General features: G+C 34.0%; 1 long non-coding RNA gene across 1 annotated transcript; it reads right to left on the bottom strand.

The window, feature by feature from the left end:
* Positions 1 to 5725: 5725 nt before the first annotated feature.
* Positions 5726 to 6413, bottom strand: LOC132618162 (uncharacterized). The gene is made up of 2 exons (XR_009574006.1): positions 6113 to 6413; positions 5726 to 5923 (listed from the first exon to the last, which is right to left on the bottom strand). It is a non-coding gene; the product is annotated as an uncharacterized LOC132618162 (long non-coding RNA).
* Positions 6414 to 12543: the final 6130 nt, after the last annotated feature.

Genomic DNA, 12543 nt, shown 5'->3' with positions numbered 1-12543 from the left:
GCTTGGGTTAACTCCTCTTAATTATGAATTGAACCTTTAGAGCCATAAACTAAGTGAATTGAGACCTAGGGTTCCCTAAAAATGGTAGCTTGACCGTGGAAACTGCTTGTAAGTGATGTGTTGATCATATATGATTGTAAATGGATAGTTAGTGGTTACTAAGTCCATTGTTTGGTTGTTTTGCTCCTAGAAATCATTCACCCATTGGAATGGGGCTAAGGGAAGGGTGTTTTGTATTGATTTTGTGACTAGAATAATTGTGACTCATTGAGCATTCTAATTGCTAGACTTTGAACGTTCCCAGGCTTTACGAAAAGGAAAAGCTGTAGCCAAGTGACTCGAGTTGTTCCAGCTCTACGTTGAGGTAGGTTACGGTTTACTTGAGTTAGACTTTGATTAGTTTATTGTATGTGTTGTGAATTCATTAGGAGAAAGCATGTCTAGTCTTCATGCAAGATATGGTGTGGTTGAACTCCTATGCGCAATTGATTGAGTGACTGTGTAGGCTTCGTGCCACTATTCATGTATGTTGAATCTACAGTTGATGTGTTGTGATGAGAAGTTAATATGATCTTCTCGGTGAAATTGTTATACGATATGATGATTTGAGCATTGATAATAAGAGGGTAAGAAATAATGTTATGCGAGGATATATGAAAAGGCACAAGTGTGACCTAGATTATGGGCTTGTGGTCCAAGGTTCGTTCCAAAAACGAGAGATACATTGATGTAGCCGGCGTCCGAGGTTCTTTCTGGAGCAGAGGTTTATGCTCGGCTCTGATAAGTATCCAAAACGAGTGGTACATGGACCCCATGGGTCCTCTACAGGTCATGACTACTGAGAAATGATATCAGTTAGCATGTGTGTACAGTGATTATGGTATTGTCACGACCCATTTTAGCCTAGGTCATGCGGGCACCTACCTTTCCCACCTCGGTAAGCGAACCCTTCACTCAATATTCATAATTAATAAAATAATAGCGGAAGAAGTAAAATGACGTAAGTCTCACAATATAATATAATATAGATAAGTGCGGAAGTAAATGAATCCACCCCAGTATCTGGTCTGGTCATACAAGAGCATCTAAATCCGAATACTAAGGTCTGAATAATAATACATAAATAGTCTCAAATCTTGTCTTGAAGAAAAGTAAGACATAAGCAATAGAAGAGTCTTCGAGGTCAGTGGACGCCATGCTCACCCTGAAGATGAGGAGTCGATCAGCCACGAGTCAGTGAGGTAGATCCGATCTGGTACTCTGCATTCATAAAAGAATGCGGCAAGTGCAGGTCAGTACAAACAACAGTACTGGTAGGCATCATCGGTCGACTAAGCATAGTTAACACAATTTAGAAAATAAAGCAGATAAGCAAATAAACCAACCAACATAAGACAATATAATCATAACCAAGTATCCGTCATCACATATGTAAACTTCTAAACCCCAATATAATAAGTATGAGTACATCCGATCCGAACCAATCACCACGGGGGAATCATCACAACACAGTCACCACAATCCAGTCATCACAACATCTCACTCAAGTCACAATGCAATGTAGTGTAATAATGGTATGAATGCGATGCCATGCCATGCAAATGAGGTGTACACATGTACTCCGGACGGAAATATCGAGGTCTCGGTAGCACAACCCAGCGTGACTTGCGAAGTCTAAGTGCCACCCGTCCCGGATCTTTGCCCAACAGACAAACGGGACCCTGGCTAATTGCTCGCAGGGGGAGTCTCACCGGCACTACCCTGGGGGACCCGCGGAGTCTATGCACTAACAACGATTCCGGAATAACATCGGAATCGACCATGCAACAATGATGCCTGAATATAACCATCGGGCATCGTCCTCCTCACAATCACTCAAAAGAGTCTGTCAAGTATCAGTTTCACAAATCAACGATTTCGGAATTGAACCTCGGACATCGGCCTTCTCACAATCACTCAAGAAAAAGAGTTTATCAAGTGTCAGTTTCATATCAACAACGATTCTGGAATGGATCTTCGGACATCGGCCTTTTCACAATCACTCAAGTAAAAGAGTTTCTCAAATATTAGTTCCATTCAATCAACGATACCGGATCATCACCGGATATCGGCCATGCATGATAAATATGAGGAATGCGTGCAATACATATTTCAATCATCAACAATCAAGCTTAATATCACAAGTACCTCAACGGGGTATGCCAACAATGCATCACATCACAATACCAACAGTGGGTATGCCGACATATATAAATCAAGTACCAACAGCGGGTACGCTAATAATGTATCAATAATCTCAAGTACCAATAGTGGTACGCCAATAATATATTAAAGTACAAATACCAACAACGGGTATGCCAATCCTATTCGAATCAGGACAACAAGAGACATTCATTATCTACCAACTACACATGGCATCAAGCCAACACAATTGAACAATCAAACACATATAACGGGGTGGCTAGTCCCAACACACATCAGGGCCCAACCTAAGGAAATATCCATCCCAACTTCACACCCGAAGGTTCGCATGCTGTCTCCGACCTCATAATCTAAATATGTGATTCACTATACGGAGTCTCATCAAAAGTAAACCATAACCTACCTGGACTGCCGAACCGCAACACCAACAAGTTACTCTTTTGCCTTTCCCTTCCTCTAAAGCTCAGAACTAAAGTAGTATAAGCATAATCGAACTCTATATTAGAAATCATGAAGAATGATACTAATATTGCTATGATATCAATTTGGTCCATTTTAACCCTAGAAATTGGGGAAACGGTCCCACAAGGGCGAAACGGGAATTTCAGAGGCAAAATACCAAATTAAGTCCTAAATGATCATAACCCAACCATTAATTATTTATTTAACTCAAGAATTGGTCTAAATCTGATTTCAAGTAAAATCCCCCAATTTGGGTATGAGCCCTAATTCTCCAAATCCGAAATTCAACATTAAAAGTGAAAGATATATGATTACTAAGCTTAGATTCATCAAGTTTTATCATCAACATCATCAATTTATCATATAGGACCCTAAGGGAAAATCTCCCAAAACCCTTCTTCAAATTCCAACTCTAAGAGATTGTAAAAGGGAAAAGGGGGAATTCTAAGATGATTGTGATTAAGGAAGAGTAAAGGATTGGACAAAGTTTTACCTCCAAGAAATTCCTCAATTTTTCTCCAAGAACAGCTTCCCCAAGCCCCAATATCGAGATATGAAATAAAGAGGGTCTAGGATTATTTAAGACACATTAAATGAAATATTACGGCGGAGGGAGTGCCGCTACAGCGGCTGGGACACTGCTCCAGCGGTGAAGCCTAAATATCACACGATCGCCCCAGCGGCCATCACACCGCCATAGCGGTGCCCCTAGGGCCGCTCTGGTGCCGCCGTTGCGGGTACCAGACACCAGATTCTCCATGAATTTTCTAAGTCCTCGATCAAAATTTTGGGTTATTCCCGAAGTCATCTGCTCACAACCCGACCACCTAAACCCATACAAAAATATGCTACGAACGCACTCGTGGTCTCAAAATTTCCAACGAAGGTCTTGTTGACCGAGTTAGCCACCGGTGCCTACTTCCTATTCCCATCCAAAGTCCCGAAATGCACCATAATGCATTAGGAACCGAACCAATTATACATACAGGTTCTAAACAACCATGCGGACCTCTCGGAGTTGACGAAACTCTGAAAAAGATCTGTTTGCCGAAAAGTCAATCTCGGGTCAAAAGTGAGACAATCATTGCTCGGGAACGGCGAAAGTGCCAAAAGAACTATAACGACCAAACGGGTCGTTACATGTATTTGTGGTAGTCTTATTCCCTTTTTGTGGTTTTCTGTTGATTGAGTTCTTGATATTTTGGGTGACTTGATTGGTGATTGTCCTTGGTTGACTTGTCTTGGTTAATTTATTTCATGTCTGCTGGCTGGCCTTTTTATTCTATTGAATTTGTGAGATATGCATGATACTAATCTTAATCGGCCTATGATATCTACCGGTACATAGTGTTTGTATTGATACTACCTTGCTACATTCTTTTGAGTGCAGATTGTGATACAGAGATTGCTGCCCGCCCTCACTTCTAGCGTTGAGGACGTTGCTGACAGATTTAGGGTGAACTTCTATCCATGCCAGGCTGCCGAAAGATCTTCCTCTTATGATGTCTATTTCCTATTATCGACATTATGGTTATTTGTTAGACAAATTTCATTTCTTAGACATGTTCTAGATTAGAGTCCTCTTACGATGACTTTCGGATTTGTGGGATTTTGTAATAGTTAGAACTTCCGCATTTACTTCAATATTTTTATGGCATGACTTATTTTGATTATATTATGCTTGAATGAGCAATAACTGACTAATTTGGTTAATATAAAAATGGACTTGAATGAATAGATGACTTGTGTGTTGGTTCGCCCATTAGGAGTTAATATGGGTGCCAGTCATGGCGGGTTGGGTTGTGACAATGATACTTAGTTATTGTTTTAGTTTTCGGGCTGCGTTCCGAAGTTAGATTATGTTTTATTTATCATTTTAGAGGCTCCATAGATAGACGTTATTTATGTGGGTAGTTATTGAAGTCATTGCTTGACTCTTTGGGTGTTGCTACGTTTTATAACAATACATTTATGACAGACTTCCGCTGATTTTATTATTTGATGGTGATCATGTGTTAGTTAGCTATTTATAACGTATTGATATAGTTGAAAGATTATCAAAAGAGATTAGATGTTTATTCATTTTATAAGGTGCTTGTTGTTCATAGCATCGGATGCTTGTTACACCTAGGGTGGGTTATGGGGGTGGCATTTCGGAGTATAGGGTGCGCTGATGAGGGTCTCATAACACCAGACTTCTTTTCTATCTTTATTTTTTATCTTTCTCCATTTTGGACAGTGTTATGTAGTAATTTAAGACTTGTGTTTTGGTTTAGTAGATGTTGTACTTATGACTTCCAAGTCTTAGGAAGGTGTTTGACTTACAGTCATTCATATTTATGCTATTAAGGCATATTTAGTCTGTTGGGTTCTTTTCCCTTAATTTCCGCACTTAAATTTATAATTTGAGGCTTGCTTTTCATTTTGATTCGCCTATGGGTTAGGGTAGGTGTCCTCATGGCCATTTGATATTATGGATCCCGACAATAAACATACTTTTAGTCCTTTCATGTTTGCAAGATCATGAGTCTAACATCACAAGAAAAGGACTTCATTTGGAGTATGAAAATAAAGTTCAAGTGAATTAAATAGTGATAACAGTTCAAACTAGCCATGTATTTAGAATAATGAGTTAAATAGGTTTTGTGATTAATCGTCAAAGACAATGAATGATATCTCAAGAAAGAAGAAGAGAAATAGAAACAAAAAAAGTGACACCATCCCCAGTTGTCCAATTCTTTTTGGGGACAATTGAAATTAACTTCCTTTGTTATACCAACTAGCATTAATGATTTTAATTGGATCATGATAATTTATTGCTTTGATTTATTTATATCGCTATGTAATTTGTTTAGTGAATCCTTGGACAAAAAAAAACATATTCTATTTGTTTAGCCTTTTAAATGTTACAAGAGTTTTTGAAGAAAAAAATTTAAAGCTCACCTAAACTATTGTTCAAGGAGGTTTCAATCTCATTCAAAAGGTGGAGGGGATATTGTTTCCCAACCATTAAAAATTAAGGGGATTAACAAAAATTAATCTAAAAGAAAGAGATAAAACGTGGATAAGAAACACAAATTTAATATAGACAACCATCATTACATTAAAAGGTAAAACTTTCACTAGGGATAACAACAAATTAACATCCTTGCTACTACATGAAAGGATCTTATTTCATGTTTTTCTATGACAAACACTTCTCAACCATTGATTTTGTCGATCGTCCTAAAACATCTGTTAATGCAACGGAGCTTCTCATCTGCCATATAAAGAATTCTTTTAATATATGAATTCAAGATTTACTAATTCACTATAGATAAAAATAGCTTGAAGTACGGTAAGCTTAAACTTAGAACCTAAAATCATGATTAGTTTCAAAATTAGAGTGAACGAGTGAATGAATATGAGTGAGTGAGTGAGAGAGAGAGAGAGAGAGAGAGAGAGAGACCTCCTTTAAGATTGCCACAAAAGTTGGAGCATTTCAACAATTTCTGCGCAAAACTATCAGGATGTTTACATTCATGTAAACAATAATCATGGCAACTGGTAATATCATCAACGCAAGTTGAGTAGCATTCATCAACACACTTGTGATATGGATCTTTATCTGCACACACAAAAAATGACGAAGAAACCATAATTATTGTGATTACCATGAGAAAGAATGCTTCTTTCAACATCTGGGACTTCATCTTTCACTGTCTCTCTCACTTATGTTTTTTTTTTCTTATGCAAAAAGAAGAAAAATCACTTCACCTTATATATCATAATCACATAATCTAGTAATTAATGATTTAGACTTAGATGAAATCAGTATTTAATGACAGTGAATCTCAAAATCTAAAAGTAGTTGGAAGGAGTAAAACCTTAAATGCGTGTGAATACATCTATTGCTTTGCTTTTATAACCGTTAAGATAAACACACACATTTGATAAATTTAAAGGATTAAAACTAATTAAAAAGCATATTAAGATATCATTTGAACTACCTCCAAATATAAAAGATCATTTTTATCATTTTCTCAAGGAAAAAGGGCTAAATTTGTCCATTTATGTTAATATCTTGTTCACATCTATTCTCCGTTATACTATATGCCAAAATTTTACCCCAAGCGTTAAGAAAAGTTTCAAATATACCCTTAGATTAATGAATTCTCCCAATTCCCTTTCAATTACCAATTTCACTTGGTGATCCATTGACCAGCGACTCACAACCCCTAACCCAAGAACATCGTTTTGATAAATATTGTTACTCTTTCTAGGAAAAATGTCTTATTAATAGAAGGTAGCAACTCGATAATGTATTTCCAGAAAGAAAATAAACAAGAAACTTTATGACATGAGATGCTAAAGAAACTTTCGTTTATGGTTCTTGAAGGTTATTATGATTTGTAGGTAATATGCTATTTCCAAATTTTAAATAACTCTTGAAAATATCAAAGAAACTTTTGTTTCATGCTAAAGATGAGATGCATTATACTATTATCTCTAAAATATTAGCCCATGTAGAAAAAAAATTACCAATGTCTACATAATATAACTGGATATGTCTCGGTCTTTCTTTAGGGGGAAAACTACATAACTATTCACAAAAATTAAATTAGTTACCCTTGCCTAATTTTTTTTTTCTACTTGTCAAATTACGTATCTTTCTAGTATTGCAGCTTTTGTGGTAATTGCTTTTTTTTTTTTTTTTAAAAAATCTCTACTTTCTTTTTTTCTTCTTTTTTGTTCATTTTTTTTTTTCTCAAATCATATTATTCTTTTTTCACCATAGTCTAATTGTTGGAAATATTACGGAAAATACTTGATCACGAATCTTGTCGGAAAATACTTGATCACGAACCTTACAGAAAATTCTTGAAAGCTTGAGGCATGTCAATTAAGACATTGTCCTTAAGGATATTTCACCTGGTGTGGGTGTATCCCCTAGGATTCAACAAACTCTTGTAGTACAAAATTAGGAGTCCGAATCTAACAAAGATTAAAGAAGAAAACCCAGAACACTATAATATTAGAAAAATTATTCTCATCACATCCAAAAGAAACAGGACTTGAATATATATATATATAATAGAAGAAGAATTTCCACTGATCTGTTTTTTTTCCCCTCCATAAGTGATAAACGCAAATGAATATATATGCAACAAAATGTGAGGTATAATGTTGATTAGAGAAGAACGTTACTATTGAAGATTAGTAAAAGCCTTTTAAGGCTATTCATACCTCATTCAAAGTAATTGTCAAGAATCAACAATTTGATAACGTTAAAGTACTTAATTCAAATATAATGGCTAATTAAATGTAGTCAGAAATGTTTTGAACAATAAGTATTTGACTGACATTAAAACAAAATAAATATTAGGAAAAAAAGAATATGTTATTTTTGAGATATTAAATAGAAAATATTATTTTTCTAACAATCCCCATATATCTAAAAAATAATAAAAGAAATAAAATAAGAAGTTTCGTTGGGTTTACATAGAAGAGTACAATGCGTCGAATCTGGTGTCGCGTAGACTATGAACGAGACCTAGATATAATAAGATTATACTTACAGAATAATTGGTGATGTTTAGAACTTCTATGAACCAATAATTCTATTGTAAGCCCATGGTCTTATTCTATCACACTATGCTCGCACAATCTTTGTCGTTATCACGGTTTTGCGCTAAGAGGTCATCCGCGTGTCCTGGTATTCATGAGTGCTCTAGAAATCTGTCACAATTTCATAGGAGCGGCACCATTCCACGCTCATATAGTTCCAATCATCAAGTGTATTTTGCAGAGCAATACACCACCTATAAAGGATATGAATTGAATTAAGAGTTTATAACTCAACCTCACTTTGCCTTGCAGTTTTGCACTATGTTCACACACCATAGGAAGAGACATAAGTTAATAGTGCATAATTGATTAACTAATGACTTGTTATTACCCATATGAACCTAATTCATGGGATCTCCAATCACATAGGTTGGGTTACCATCATTGTTGATTTCTCAAGTTGACAAAAGTCTCATTGCCTTCGATGTTTCTTTTATTCTGTGAATTGATCAAGTTCACCTCCGATTTACACATAAATCACGCAAATATTTTCATCTCATAGCAGCTTCTTTATCACATTATGTCTCAGATGTATATGCCTATTTTTGCCAATAAAAGATTAATCTTTCACTACATTTATTGCTGCTTGGCAACCACAATGTATAGACACAAAAATAAATCATGATTACAATATTCAACAAACACATCATTTTGGTTAACACAATTCATCAAATTCAAATGAAATTTCACCCCCACTTTTCCTAATAATCCTACAAAATCAAATTAGTTGAAATATCAGGAACATGTATCACCTTAGTTAACACTAATGTTTTTCAGATGTGAGTTTAAGAAGAACTTTTCCATTCAAATAATTTGAGTAGTTCTATAATCACTACCACAACTAAATGTTTTTTCTTCTTCAACTTGGGTGTATAACACAAAATTATGTTAGCACAAAAATGCTTAATAGCATCAAAGTCTAATACCCAATCTCTCACATTAGGCACAAGATTCGCTTGAGAAATGACCACAATAATTATATCATCCGCTTAGTCAAATTTATTTTTACTTAACGAGATTATCATTTCTCTAAATCTTCTTTTACATTGAGGGCTATGTTGGCTTAACTTGCCACCCACAAATCCATTAAAATTTGATCTCAAATAAATAACTCATTGTTATATGAAGAAAAATCAATCACTATTCAACATTCACCCAAATGACCAAGAGATATGCAAAGATAACTTTTATATCATAAGGTACTTCCACAAAAATACAATATACCACTAACACCAAGATTATTATTATCTTTGGACTTATAACGATGTCGCTTTTTTTCATTTGTTAAAACATAGAGATTATAGTATTGTTACATACCTCATTAACATAATTGAAAAGTTGTTACCTCATCAACCTTTGTATTCCAATTTCCATCCATGCCATTTGCCTGCTACACTGTTTGTTGATCATCTCACCTTTTTGATTCACATTGTAAATCGTATTCTCCGTAAAATCATAGTGTAAAATACCTTTAAGATTGTTGAAAATCTTACGGAAAATACTTGATCACGAACCTCGCAGGAAATTCTTGAAAGCTTGAGGCATGTCAATTAAGACGCTGTCCTTAAGGATATGTCACCCGATGTGGGTGTATTCCTCAAGATTCAACAAGCTCTTCTAGTACAAAAATATGAGCCAGAATTTAACAAAGATTAAAGAAGAAAACCCAGCACACTATAATATTGGAAGAATTATTCTCATCAAATCCAAAAGAAACAGGACTTGGATATATATATATAATAGAAGAAGAATTTCCATTGATTTGTTTTTTCCCCCTCCATAAGTGATAAACCCAGATTAGAGAAGAACGTTACTATTGAAGATTAGTAAAAGCCTTTTAAGGCTATTCATACCTCATTCAAAGTAATTGTCAAGAATCAACAATCTGATAACATTAGAGTACTTAATTCAAATATAATGGCTAATTAAATGTAGTCAGAACGTTTTGAACAATAAGTATTTGACTGACATTAAAACAAAATAAATATTAGGAAAAAAAGAATATGTTATTTTTGAGATATTAAATAGAAAATATTATTTTTCTAACACTAATTTCATACTCAATTTTGGCTCCTTTCTTTTTGTTTTATTTTATTTCTCTTTTTTCTTCCCTTTTTTTTGTTTTCTTTTGCTTCTGGTTCCTTTTCTAATTTCATTTAACTCTTTTTTTTTTGTTGGTTTTTTCTCCATATACTAAATTCATTCACTTTTTTTTTTGCTCCTTTTCTTTATTCTCTTTATTTTATTTTATTTTATTTTATATATATACAATAAGAGTGTAATTGCTATAGTAAACATAATTCACCTTTTTTAATATTACTGATATAATATATCTTTTTTTGTTAACTAAACTTTGCATTAACCACTAAAACTTGCAACGAAAGCACCACAACATACAACCATTACACCTTGTTGTCTCAATATAATCCAAGTTAAACTATCTTACTCACATGCCCCTCTCCTTTCATCTATATAGTTAACAACCAACCAAGGATGGGATTGTATTCTATTCTATTCTAACTCCTCACCTACATAGATAAAAACAACTATAAATAAGTACCCAAATAAAACAAAAGCTGTTGGAAAGTCCTTATTGTCTTGGTAGATGCTCTAGCATTACATATGAAGGCTATGTCTTTGGCTATGACTTCCTAATCTCTAGTCTTCTAAAAAAATTGTGTTGTTTCTCTCAATCCAGATAGCATGTACCGCCTCAACATAAATCATTTACCTTTTGTTTCTCTAGGCTATGTCTTATTTTCTGTTTTTTTTTTCTTTCATAATCTAATTCTACACACCTTTTTGGCTGCTTTATTTTTGTTCTTATTTTATTTTTATTCTCTTTTCTTTGCTTATATCAATAAAAAGATAATTGACAATATATACTTTTTTTATTTTAATTTTTTTTTGCATCAATTATCATAAAATAACCTATTCTGACATATCATATATCAAAATAATATATCATTAGCAGTTGAAGTATAGTCTTACAGTATACTATGATACTCACATGATATATATCATATATTGACGTGGTATTATAGAAGATTGATTCATCTATTAAAAAATAAAATACTCCTCATCCCTCTATGATACCCACATGGTATATACTATAAACTGCAAGATGAATCATAGAAGACTAGTTCATTCCCTAGAAAAGGAGCTTAGTTCTCTATGGTACCAATCTGACATATCATATATTTATAGGTTATCATGGAGGACATATACATTCCTTTTTTAATAAACACTCCTTCGTCCAATATGAGACACATGTGTATATCACTTATTGACGAGATCTAGATAATTTGTTCACTCCTTTATGATACCCATATAATATATGTTATAAATCGACAGGGAATCATAGAGGACTGATTCATTCCTTCAACGAAGAGCTCAGTTCTATGATACCAACCTGGTAAAAATCATATACTGTCAGGGTGTCATAAAAGGGTTGCTTCATTTAAAAAAAAAAAAACTCTCTTTAGTCCTCTATGATACCCCCCCCCCCCCCCCACACACACACACATATATTATATATATATATATATATATATATATATATATATATATATATATATATATTGATTGGATATCATAATGGACATATTCAACCCTTCGACGGAAAAGAATATAAGAAAATAGAGTCATATTTTTTTTATTTGCGATTTTTTTTATTAATTTAGATTTTAATAAATAAACTGTAATTTTATATTTTTCTTAATTACTTTTTTTGGTACTGTAATGATTTGTTCCATATTTTTATTAGTCGAAAAATAGTTAGCTAATATTCTGATTCATCAAAAATAGTATAAAATGAAACTACTATATGATACACCCAAATTACACCTTTAAAATAAGAGTAAGCGTTCGTTGTCAAATATAAAACCCAACAAGATTGGGGTCGAATCCCTCAAAGAATACAATGAAGAAATAAACTCGTTAAGTGTAACGCTTTCTAGAGACGGGAATGTACAAAAAGTTTAATTTTGATATTTGTCATGATCATTGGTAAGAGAATGCTTGATTTGTGATTAACAATTACTAAAGGCACTAAGGTTGTTGTTCCAATGGAAAGTAATGCAACTGGGTATTAATCCAACTCCTTCATATGTGTATGTGCGATTAAATATGGGATACACAAGTTTATCAAGAGTTTCTCAACCAAGATGATAAATGTCATCACTAAGCTTTCTCGATCCTTAGGATGTGGAATATGAATGAACACCCATTTTATTTCAAGTAACATTCCTATCTCTAGCTCAAGTCATTAGA

The sequence above is a fragment of the Lycium barbarum genome, chromosome 11 (assembly GCF_019175385.1).
Source record: "Lycium barbarum isolate Lr01 chromosome 11, ASM1917538v2, whole genome shotgun sequence".
NCBI lineage: Eukaryota > Viridiplantae > Streptophyta > Magnoliopsida > Solanales > Solanaceae > Lycium > Lycium barbarum.
Note: the sequence above shows the minus strand (reverse complement) of the source record. Positions and strands in the feature narration are given on the sequence as shown.